The sequence below is a fragment of the Geotrypetes seraphini genome, chromosome 2 (assembly GCF_902459505.1).
Source record: "Geotrypetes seraphini chromosome 2, aGeoSer1.1, whole genome shotgun sequence".
Classification (NCBI taxonomy): domain Eukaryota; kingdom Metazoa; phylum Chordata; class Amphibia; order Gymnophiona; family Dermophiidae; genus Geotrypetes; species Geotrypetes seraphini.
This window is the reverse complement of record NC_047085.1, coordinates 308240429-308252529: the sequence shown is the minus strand read 5'-3', so window position 1 is coordinate 308252529 and position 12101 is coordinate 308240429.

Sequence of the window (12101 nt, the reverse complement as noted above, 5' to 3'; positions counted from 1 at the left end):
GCAGACAGTGGATGGAAGTAAGAGAATGATGAGAAGATGAGGAAATCAGAAACCAGACAACAAAGGTAGAAAAAACATTTATATTTGTTTTATTTATTTTTGCTTTAGGATAAAGTATTATTGTAGCTGTGTTGATAATTGTTTATGAATAGAAAATGGAAATAAGGTGATCCTGTTTATTGGACTAATTTTAATATTTATTTTTTTTACTAATTCAGAGACCATAACTCCTTTCCTCAGGTCAGGGCAGGGATACTGTAACAGCAGTATAGTTTATTGACCTGAAGAAAGAAGTTTTAACCTCTGAAAGCTAATTGAGAAATGTATTAGTCCAATAAAATGGTGGGCACTAAATTTTCTTCCCACCATGCCCCATGCCTCCTACCCAAATGCAAAACATACTGTAAACTGGTGGGCTTCTCAAAGCCCTGCCAGCTGAAGAGCTCTTCTTCTAGGAAGGAAGAGATTTGTTCAGAGATGTTTGGAGATTGCATAGAACTGTACACTGGCACTGATATGGTAATCTTTGTTGTTTGTTTTGAATTATGCCTAGGGGCCCTTGACAAATTAATCCTGTCCTGCTTCTGTTGGCAGTCAAACTACCATGTTGGCCCCTCCTCCTCTAGCAATGAGAAGGCTCCCCCTAGTTTCTCAAATTTACTGCTAATGCTGACTATAGTACTTGCATTAGAGGGCAACCAAAACTGAATCTGAGGCCAAAATTCATCACAAAGTTTTGACCAAAACTGAAATGGGTGGTAGACTCTACCAACTAAAAGCAGGCTGCACAGCCCCTGGGCCCCTAAACCACTGGCAGAAAGTTGGCCACCCCCACTAAAAGCCACTATTGGGGCCTCTGTGATAGTCTAGCATTGTGGAAAGTCACAGTAGCCATTTTTACTTTGGAGCTGGCATGGGCAGGAGTGACTGGAGATAGCTCCTACCCCAATGAGGTGACCAGACCATCAGGACTTTTAAGGTAGACCCAGGAATGGCCTATGGGTGATGGGAGGGTGGTGCTTTTGGTTGGTTGGGGGGAGCAGAGAGTAGTCATGTTTTTTTTTGGGTGGTTCATGCTGAAGACATCTTTGATGCCTAAGAAACATAAGACTTGTCATACTGGAACAGATCGAAGGCCTATCAAGCCCAGCATCCTTTTTCCAACAATGGCCAACCCAGGTCCCAAGTACCTAGCTAGATCCCAAGTAGTACAACACCTACACCTCAAAGTTTCTTGCTCTAATATCCTCATTCAGTCTTCAGCTATGTTCCATTGCCCCTAAACACCAGAATGGCCACTGTCTTGACCTTGTCCTCTTCTCTAACTCCTCAGTTGCCAATTTCTACACCTCAATTCTCCCGTTCTCTGACCATCATTTGATAACCTTCAAGACTTAACCCCCTCCCAGATATGACCAATCCTCACAAATACATTCAGGAATCTTCAGGCTACTGACCCGTGCGCTCTGATTGCCACTATCTCCCCCCTCTCTCAAACACTATGCTATGCAAATCTGTCAATGAAGCAGTCTCTTCTTATAATACTATTCTCTCCTCTGCCCTTGATACCCTTGCTCCTCTCATTTAACTTCCTATAAGACTTGCCAAACCTCAGCTCTGATTGTCACCTAAGATCCGCTACTTACGTTCCTGCACCTGATCTGCAGAATGTCTCTGGCTAAAATCCCATGCTCACACGGACTTTGTTCACTTCAAATTCCTGCTGACCTCTTTCCAATTCGCCCTTTCGCTTGTGAAACAATACTACTATGCCCGCTTGACTAATTCTCTGGTATCCAACCCTCGCCATCTCTTTGCCACGCTTAGCTCTCTGCTCAAAGTGCCCTCACCTTCAACTCCTCCTTCACTTTCTCCTAGACTAGGGCTGAGTACTTCCACGACAAGGTTAACAAGATTAACCTTGAATTCTCAACCAAATTGCCTTCATCTCTCCCTCCTCCCGTCCGCCCCACTGACCCTCTGCCAATCCATGCTGCTTTTTCTTCCTCCTCTGGAATCATGGAGGAGGAAACTGCACAGTTTTCTCCTTTTCCAAACTTACCACCTGTTCCTCTGATCCCATCCCTTCCCGTCTACTGATCACCATCTCTCCTAGTATCATCCCCACTATATGCCATATCCTCAACCTATCCTTCTCTACTGAAATTGTATCTGACACCTTCAAAAATGCCACAGTTATGCTGCTCCTCAAAAAACCTTCACTGGGTGCTACCTACTCCTCTAATTATTGCCCTGTCTCCCACCTCTCCTTCTTATCCAAGCTACTTGAATGTACTGTTCACCGCCATTGTTTTGACTTTCTTTCATCTCAAGCTAATCTTGACCCTCTTCAATTGGACTTTTGCCCTCTACATTCTATGGAAACTGTTCTTGCTAGTCTCCAGTGACCCGTTCCTGGCCAAATCCATAGGCCACTACTCCATCCTCATCCTCCTTGATCTATCTGCAGCGTTTGAAACTGTAGATCACCACCAATTCATTGATATGCTGACCTTGCTTGGATTTCAGGGCTCTGTTATCTCATGGCTTTCTTCCTACCTTTCCCGTTGAACTTTTAGCATCTGTTCTGGAGGATCCTCCTCCAGTGCCATTCCACTATCAGTCAGCATACCTCAGGGCTCTGACCTGGGACCTCTTTTTTTTTCTCCATCTACACTTCTTCCCTTGGAGCTCTGATCTCCTCCCATGGCTTCTGATACCATCTCTATTCTGACGACTCATAAATCTACATCTCTACACCTGAAATTTCTATGGCAATCCAGGCCTGAGTCTCGGCCTGCCTGTCTGACATTGCTACATGGATGTCATACCACCATATAAAGCTAAACATGGCCAAGATGGAACTCCTTATCTTTCCTCCTACACCTGCCTCTCCTCTCCCTACGTTCTCTATTTCGGTGGATAATGCTCTCATCCTCCCTGTCTCATCAGTGTGCAACCTTGGGGTCATCTTTGACTCCTTTCTGTCCTTCTCTTCACATATCCAACAAACCACCAAAACTTATTGCTTCTTTCTATACAAGATTGCTAAAATCTGGAGTTTTCTTTCTGAGCATGCTGCCAAGACCATTATCCATGCTGCGATCGGGGTTTGGGGAGCCCTTGCGTCGAGGGCAGGAGGGCTTGGGCTCCCTCGTGCCCGATCGTGTCGGGGGGGGGTTCGGGGGTGCCGCGGGGCAAGAGGGCTTGGGCTCCCTCTTGTCCCGATCTTCATCGGGGGTTTGGGGGTGCCGCGGGGCAGGTGGGCTTAGGCTCCCTCCTGCCCCGATAGTGTCGGGGAGTTCAGGGGTGCCGCGGGGCAAGAGAGCTTGGGCTCCCTCTTGTCCCGATCTTCATCGGGGGTTCGGGGGTGCTGCGGGGCAGGAGGGCTTGGTCTCCCTCCTGCCCCGATAGTGTCAGGGAGTTCGGGGGTGCCGCAGGGCTTGGTCTCCCTCCTGCTCCGATAGTGTCGGGGAGTTCGGGGGTGTCGCGGGGCAAGAGGGCTTGGGCTCCCTCTTGCCCCGATCGTTGTAAGGGGGGGGGATTCTGTAACTGGTGTTGTTTTTGACAGACACTGGTTACAGAATCCAGCTTTTAGGCGAAGGACTAGCTCCTCCTTCGCCTTAAAGCCCTTATTTTGGACTTTTGGGACTTAGGCTTTTTTTTAGGTTGATTATATGGTGTTAGTGTAGATGTAGTAGTGGTCTGGGCAATTAGACAGCTGAACATAGAGGCAGGCCATTATCAAAATAACCCTCCTTTTGGACTTTTTTTTGATAATGGACATTTTCCCTGCTTCTACTTTCAGCATTTAAGGCCTTAGGCCAAAAGGGGACTTAGACGTTTTTTTTTTATTATGCCCCTCTAAGCCTTTTAATTTTAACCAGTTTCCTTTTTTTTCACCTCTCGTATAGTTTGACCACTCTCCCCAATATTGTGGTCTAAGAAGGGAATTATGATTGATTGATATTGTAAGTTTGATTTTCAATGCCTTGATTTGATTTTCCTCCCTGTGTTTAATGGTGCAAGATGTACTCTTGTGAAGTTTAATGTAAAATTAGAAAAAAAAAAAAGAAGTCTTCAGGCTGAGAGACATATGGACCACAATTCTCTGTGAAACCTTGAACAAGAGCACTCTGATTGGGTGATGACTGGGAATCATTGCCTTTGCAGTGTACTTTGTCCAAGCCAGATTGAGCAGCAGAAGGATCCAAACACCAGTCTCCTGTTGTGCTATTAGGCTGGCCTGACCTTCACTGAAGTTAAAACAGTAGCCTTGTAAGGATTTTGATTTCCGTGCCGTTTCAGTGGTAACTTGATCCCTTGCATAATGAAACTAGTACTTAAATATTGATGTCTGAAAAATGTAAACTTTCCCTTTTTTTGTGAGTCAGCAGGTTGGAAAGTCTGTATATAGAATGGAGCTGTCTCCAGGAAATTGCAGGTATGAGACACACTATTCAAATTCTGTTCTTCAGACTTGTGGCTTCCTGTTGGTTTCAAACAGGAAGTGAAGAGAATGAGGTAAAGAAGAGAGCACTAAAAGAGGCAGAGGAGCAAGAGAGTGATGGAGAATGAAGTAAGAAAGGAAGCAGGAGAGGATAAAAGAAACAAGAAGTGATTAAAAGAGTGGTGTACTAGGTGGAAAAGAAGAAAAAGGCGCTGTTAGAAAAAAGAAAGATGACTGAAAAAAAGAAAAAGATGGGGGAAGTGGAAGATTGGAAAAGAGTTAAAAGAGAGGGCAGAGGTGTAGCTAGGGAGGTTGGCACTGGGTATTGCCGCGCCATGCTCCCCTTTGCACCGTGCGCACTCAGGCCCTCACCACTTAAGTGCCTCACCTGCCCCCTGCGTACCTGCTGCTTGTGCCAGCCTTGGTGCCCTTCTGACATCATGTCCTGGTCCCATGACCAAAAAGTGATGTCAGAAGGGAGTTGAGACTAATGCGAGCAGCAGGTGGAAGATGCCACAGGTCTGGCAAGCAACTTGTGGAGGGACTATGGCGACCAGTGGAGAGACTAGTAAATGGTATCGGAAGCTGCCTGAAGACCTGGAGGGCCAATGAGGGTCAGAGAGGACCTTGAAGGAAGAACTATCATGTCCAGGGAGGATCTGGTGATGACCATGAAGAGCCTGAAGAGACCTGATTTTAGAATAGTGTGTATGAATAATGTGTGTGTTGTATTGTTTTAACAGAGCCCAGTGGGAGACTGGAAGCACCTGGAGAGTGGAGAGGTGACGGGTAGTGACCGCTCGGCCCAATCACATGATCGCAAACATACATAAAATATGTTAACACTAATACATAACATTTCTCAAAACATTTACAATACAGATTCAGTGTTTCACATCCTATCATATCTAAAACATTTTAATCTCAACAGAATGCCTGAGAAAACAAATATGTTTTAAAATATTTTCTAAAAATACTCAGAGATTCAATTAATCTTAGGTCCTTTGGGAGTGCATTCCATAACTGAGGTCCTACAGCCATAAAAGTTGAGTCTCTGTACATCTCGTCTTTTATTTGTTTAAAATCTGGAACATCAAGTAATGCCTGATTATTTGACTGTAAAGGACGTCCTAGCACATGAACTTTTAAGGTTGCAGCTAGACAAAGGGGTTGATTTTCATGAAAAATTTGAACGATCAATGTCAAAAATTAAACTGAATATGTCAATAAATAGCAACCAATGTAATTGTTTAAGAATAGGAGTAATATGACTATAAAGTTGACACCCTGAAATTAATCTACAGCAGCATTTTGCACTATCTGTATAGGTCTTAGATTTTTTTTTTTTTTTTTGTAAACCAACTAACAACAAATAACAATAATCGAAAACTGGATATATATACGAGCTTGTACAATTTTTCACAAATTAACCGGACTCAACAGAGTGGCCTTTTCCTCTGTAGGAGAAAATTATAGAGAGGTAACAAGACCATCTATAGGATGAGCAAGTCCAACCTGGTCTGGAAACACTAGGGAGGCCAAAGGAACAAACAGCAAACTAACACCAGTATGGTAGAGAGAAAATTAATTGAAACTAAAGTACCCAATGTGGCCATTTTTTGATGGATGCTGTGACCAGTCAGGCTCCGTGCCTGCCATGGTCCCAGTGAAGTTGCATAGAAAAGGTGGAGGTAAATTCAGAAAGCAATCTTCACAGGCTAAACCACAGAGCCAGATAGAACGGCCTGATGATTGGTCAGACCCAGAATGGGAGGATATGGAAACCCTCCCCAGTCATTGCCCTGCTGTAAACCTACCTAGAAACATTTATAGGAAGTCAGGCATTCTCCCTAACAGCCATCGGGGGAGCCCAAGCGAGCCACAGGCTAGAGCAGTTGTCTCAAACTCAAACCCTTTGCAGGGCCATATTTTGGATTTGTAGGTACTTGGAGGGCCTCAGAAAAAATAGTTAATGTCTTATTAAAGAAATGACAATTTTGCATGAGGTAAGACTCTTTATAGTTTATAAATCTTTTTCTTTTGGCTAAGTCTTTTGTAATTTATAGCGAAAGAGACATATGATCAAGAAACTGTTTTATTTTACTTTTGTGATTATGATAAACATACCGAGGGCCTCAAAATAGTACCTCATGGGCAGCATGTGGCCCCCTGGCCGCGAGTTTGAGACCACTGGGCTAGAGCAAGCAGGTTATGCATAGGTCCACTCCTGAAAAGCCTACAGATTTGACTAGGCTGTTGGAGAGGATAGGGAAGAGGAACAAGCCTCTCCCCGAGCAGCAGTTTCCCAGCCTAAGCTGCCAGACCCTATGGAAGTAGAGGAGGCAGTTTCTTCCATTGAATTTGCAGCTCCAGCCCAAGAGGAGAAAATGGAGTTCCAGGAAATGCTAATTCCACAGGAGCTGTTTCAGGAGCCAGAATTGATGGACGTAGGCTTGGCTACCAGGCATTCCTGATACAAGAGCTGTGAGTTTTGTTTTTGAAATTTGCTGAGTTTGGGACAATATCTTTTTGAAATGACTGTATTTCTTTTTTGACTGCAAATGTGCTGTTTTCTTTTGAGGAATATTCTGTGCTTTACAGTTGCTGACTGAACTGTTTGAACTTTGGTACCTGAGTTAAGTACCCGACATTTAAAACCCTAGCTGGGGGTTGGGCACTATTCAGTGCCTAGAAGAGAAATTGTGTTTTTTTTTCTTTTTCTGGCTTTTCTCTAGTGAACCTAAGCCAGTAGGAAGCTGAGGTTTGTCATAACTTTGGGGAGAAGTTTGCTATTATCCTGGGAGGGAATTCTGAAAGCAATTTAAGTAGCTTTGAAGGCAAACTCCCTGTCCCCAGCTGTGCTTGCTAGCAGCTGGAAGCTTCTATACTTTTGGCTTGAATAAATTTTTTAAGTTTAGACTGCCACAACTTAAGGAAGTTGGACTTACCTAAAACCTGCTTTAGGCAGGCTGGTGTAAAGGACTCTTGAGAATAAGAGGAACTCTTTAGGAAGAGAAGAAGTTTTGTTTGGTGAAAATCCTGAAAGCCTTACAAGAGTGTTCTTTAATAATGATTTCTTTTCCATTTCTTTGTTGTGGTGCTTACATTCACTGAAGGAATTTGGCACCTATTTACCAATAAACCTGTGTTGGGAAGTTACTGTAGCACAGAACTGGTGTTTTTGCATTCTTGATTTTTATCTTTCTTTTGCCCCTGCACGGCTAACTCCATCCTGAGTAGTGCGCCTTGTCTAGTAATTTTGCCTGTGACCACTTGGGGTGCTGTTGGCCATTCTAGGTGACCTCAGTGGTTCCAATGCCTGCATCAAGTATATCAATTCTTCACTCGAAAGAATAGCAAAATTGAGTTGCAACAAAAATTTGTGACACACTGGAATGAAAGTATTTCTGAGGCATAGCTACAGTATGAAGACCAACATCAGAGCCACAGTCATGTTAGATGCTGACTCATTTTGCTATTCTTTGGAGCGAAGAATTGATACCCATGATTCAGGCATCCGCCAAAACATGGCTGTGTCGGTTATTATCTCCAATAGTAGAGAACAAACTTATATCAAGTATATTTAATTACCAAACCTCAAACACTCAAGGCACTACTTTTTTACTTTTTCGTGCCCTTGCTGGGGTGATGTATTCATCACCGGTCTTGGTAAGATGACAAATGCTCAATATTTTTTATTTTAAATTAATTTCTTCTTTGATCACAGGCTCTCTAGAATATAAATATACAGTACTTAAGGTGCTATGAAAGGAAGGCACTTATCTTTCATGCCCGACGGCTGTCCAACCGTTTCATACTTGGTTTCGTCAGGGGCTATGCCTCCTTGCGTATATGCACCAATTTCTAAAAAGAACCAAAAACTTGATGAAATGTCAAATGTGAAAATCCCAGCCTACCTATCCAATTGATGAATGGATAAATATCCCTTAAAACATCTTATTATTATTGAATCCAAAGAATATAAAAAATTTTGTTATGAATTAATTAATTGTGTCATATTATGTTAAATATAATTTAAAATCCCTAAACTTTAATGTATATTTGACCATGTAGAGTGGACCTTCATGTATCAAGCAATGGATTGGGTTGGTATTGGTTCTGGATTTATACAAATGATTCAAACCCTGTATAGTTCCCCTTCTGCCAGATTATATATTAATAATACTTTTTCAGAACGTTTTTGTCTGGAGAGGGGAGTTAGTCCGTTATCTGCTTTGCTTTTTGACATTGTATTGGAACTCTTGTTATTGGCTATTCAACAGGCAAAGGAGATACATGGTATTCCTTATACAGGTTGGGAATATAAAGTCTCTGCGTATGCAGATGACATTTTGCTTCATTTGAGAAATCCTGAAACTACCATTCCACATTTACTAGATTTGATTGATAGATTTGGTAAATTTTCAGACTATAAAATAAACTGGAGTAAATCAGAGGTACATTGTCCAAAAGGATTATTTGATGCATTCCCCTTCCTTTGGAAGGAAAATGGTATAAAATATTTAGGTATTTTGATTCATAAAACGCTGGAAGAGACGATGAAAGTAAATGAAAAATCTTTATTGCTAAAGGTCACAGAAATACGTGAGCAATGGAACCCTTTACATTTGTCTTGGTGGGGGAGAGTTCAAGCAGTTAAGATGATGATTTTGCCTGTGGTTTGTTACCAAATGGTTATGTTACCAGTGTTTTTTCAGGAGATCTTTTACAAGAAATTAAATAGTATTTTTACTAAATTTATTTGGCTGTGGAAAGCTGCAAGAATTGTTTTAGTATCTTTACAAAACCCAATTATGGAGGCAGGGGTAAATTTCCCAAACTTTTATAGGTATCATCAAGCCTATATAATGTGTCAGGGTATGTATTGGATCCTCCCCGAGCTCATGGAAAATCTTCCTGATTGGTTATTGTTGGAATGGCAGCTCCTGTCTCAACTGAGATTAAGTCACGTTTTGAGTATCAAGTTTCCGAGGTTATATAAGGACAATAGAATTTTGCTGGATACATGGCAGACATTAAAATGTATCAATAATTTAACACCTATTCCGATACATAAATCCAAGTGTCAGTCCCTTTGGCTGAACTCCAAGATTCAAATTGGCGGGTTTAAGGTCATCTGGAAGCACTGGATGAAGGCAGGTATACGCACTTTGGATGATGTAATGTCAGATGGTAAACTGCTTGACTTTTCACGATTGCAACATACATTTGGTCTTGCTAAATCTCAAAATTATAGATGGTTGCAGTTGAAGCAGGCCATTCAGGAAGGGTTCCCTGATTGGAAAAATCTTGAAAATCAATATAGCTTGCCAGTCTTGTGTTTTCAAGTGGACTTCCTGGGACACCAGGCCACTCAGTGGAATAAATTAATATCTGGATTTTTGAATAAGAAACCAAAAACTGGTCTTCGTGACGTTTGGAGCATTGAGATAAAGCATCAGATTACTGCATCTCAATGGCCACGAATCTGGACTTGGAGGATGAAATGTACGGTGTCTGCATCTATGAGACAAGCATGGTTTTTCTTATTACATAGAGCGTTTTGGACCCCAGTTCGTTTACAGAAATTAGATAGTTCAAAGTCTAATAGATGCTACATTGTCATCTTGAAGCTGGGACTTTGGATCATTTATTGTACTATTATCCCTTGATACTTAAATTTTGGAGATCCATATGGGATCAAGTGAACAATATATTGGAAAATCCAGTGGCATTGACGTATGATACCATCTTATTTGGTACGTTAATGAGAGCTAAAAGCCAAATATCTGCTCGGAATAACAAACTTCTCTTTATAATGACAGGGGTTGCCATACAACTTATTTTGAGGAATTGGAAGAACTGAGATAGGTTAAATTACACTTTCTGGTGGGAATCTCTTTGTCATACTTTTAAAATGGAACGTCTGATGGCTATACAGCAGGGAAATTATAGGAAATTTATGGATGTTTGGGAGCCATTGACTAAATTCTGTAAGGAATGATAACTGACTTTATTTTACTGACCTTTAAACATATACATCCAGGGTGAGAGGGAAGGGGATAGGGTTTGCATTGGAATGTGAGTCAGGGAATTTTTAGATAGTTTCTTGATTACTAGGTGGGAGGGAGGGGGAAAATAATTGCTCATTAATGTCTGTAAGTTTAATGTGCTTTTTGTGTAATATTATATGTACATTAATTATTTGTTTGCACAATTGTAGTTTGGAAATTTAATAAAGATTAAAAAAAAAAACCCCCAACCCACCAACAATTAAAATCCTGGGAGTCCAACTAACTATGTCATCCCAAGTGGACCATGTTATAAGCAAAGGTTTCAGCACACTGTGGAAACTCAGATCTATAAGAAAATAATAGCATCATTCCAACTTCTGGTAGTCCTAAGCATTCTCTATCTAACATTGTCTATCTAACGTGACTAAGTAAGCACTTCCAGAAACATGGAGGGGCATTTTCGATAGGACGTATAAGTCTAAGGTTGGGCGTCTTGGGCAGGACGTCCATAAACCCAGGAGAAAAAATGTCTATTTTCAAAGCTGCCAGACATCTATCTTTTATTTTTGAAAATGACCTAGGTATAAGTTTTTGGTTCTTAGGACGTCTACTTTTTTGGGTCCTTTTCAAAAATAAAAATATCCACATGAAAAATGCACAAAAGCAAGTTTTGTAGATGTATCCAATACCTTGTCTGATCATGGCAGAGAAATCCCCTTCAGTGAAACCAGCAGGAATCCCCGAAACCGGCTCAACTGAAGGCGATTCCTCTGCTGCGATCAGCTGATGGCAAGCCCTCAATGTGCTGGTTTTCCCCCCATCTCTTGGTGGTGGGAGGGGGTCAGTGACCACTGGGGGAGTAAGGGAGTTCATGTCTTAATCCCTCCAGTGGTCAACTGGTCAGTTTGGGCAGCTTTGGGGCCCTCAGACACAACTAATACTGGTTATCTGTCAGCATCTAAATTCCCTCTAGGAAAGCTTTAATTATCGCTGCAGTATGTCCAGGTTTAAGCCTGCCTGATTCCCGCCCATAACACACCTCCCAAAAAACCGCTCTGAATGCACAGCAGCTTAGACGTGCTATTGCACATCTAGAAAGTTGGTTTTGATTATTTGCACTTGGATGGCCCTGCTATTAGGACGTCCAAGTGTTGACTTAGGTTGGTTTTTGGACATTTTAAAGTTTCGATTATGCCCTCCTAAGTGTCATACAGAGCATCACAGTCAGATTAATCTTCAACCTAAAAAAATTTGACCACATATCTCCCTTCTACCAAATAATTCACTGGCTAACGATAGAGGGATGAGTACCCTTCAAATTTGGCTGCCTCTTCTACAAAGCTTTACAAGGTCTACTACCCAACTACCTTACTAATCAATTCGTATTCGCCAGATCTGGCCATTCAACACTTCGCTATTCATTCTTCTTCTTCTCCCCAGTCAAAGGCTGCGCTCAGAAAAGATTCAATAGACTCCTATCATATCAAGCCCAAAACCCAAAACTAAACCAACTGGTCAGAATATAAGAGCTTGTGTGGCGCAATGGTTAGAACTACGGCTTTAGCACCCTGACATTGGTGGTTCAAATTCCCCACTGCTCCCTGTAACAGAAGAGATTTTTTTTTAAAAGGATTAAA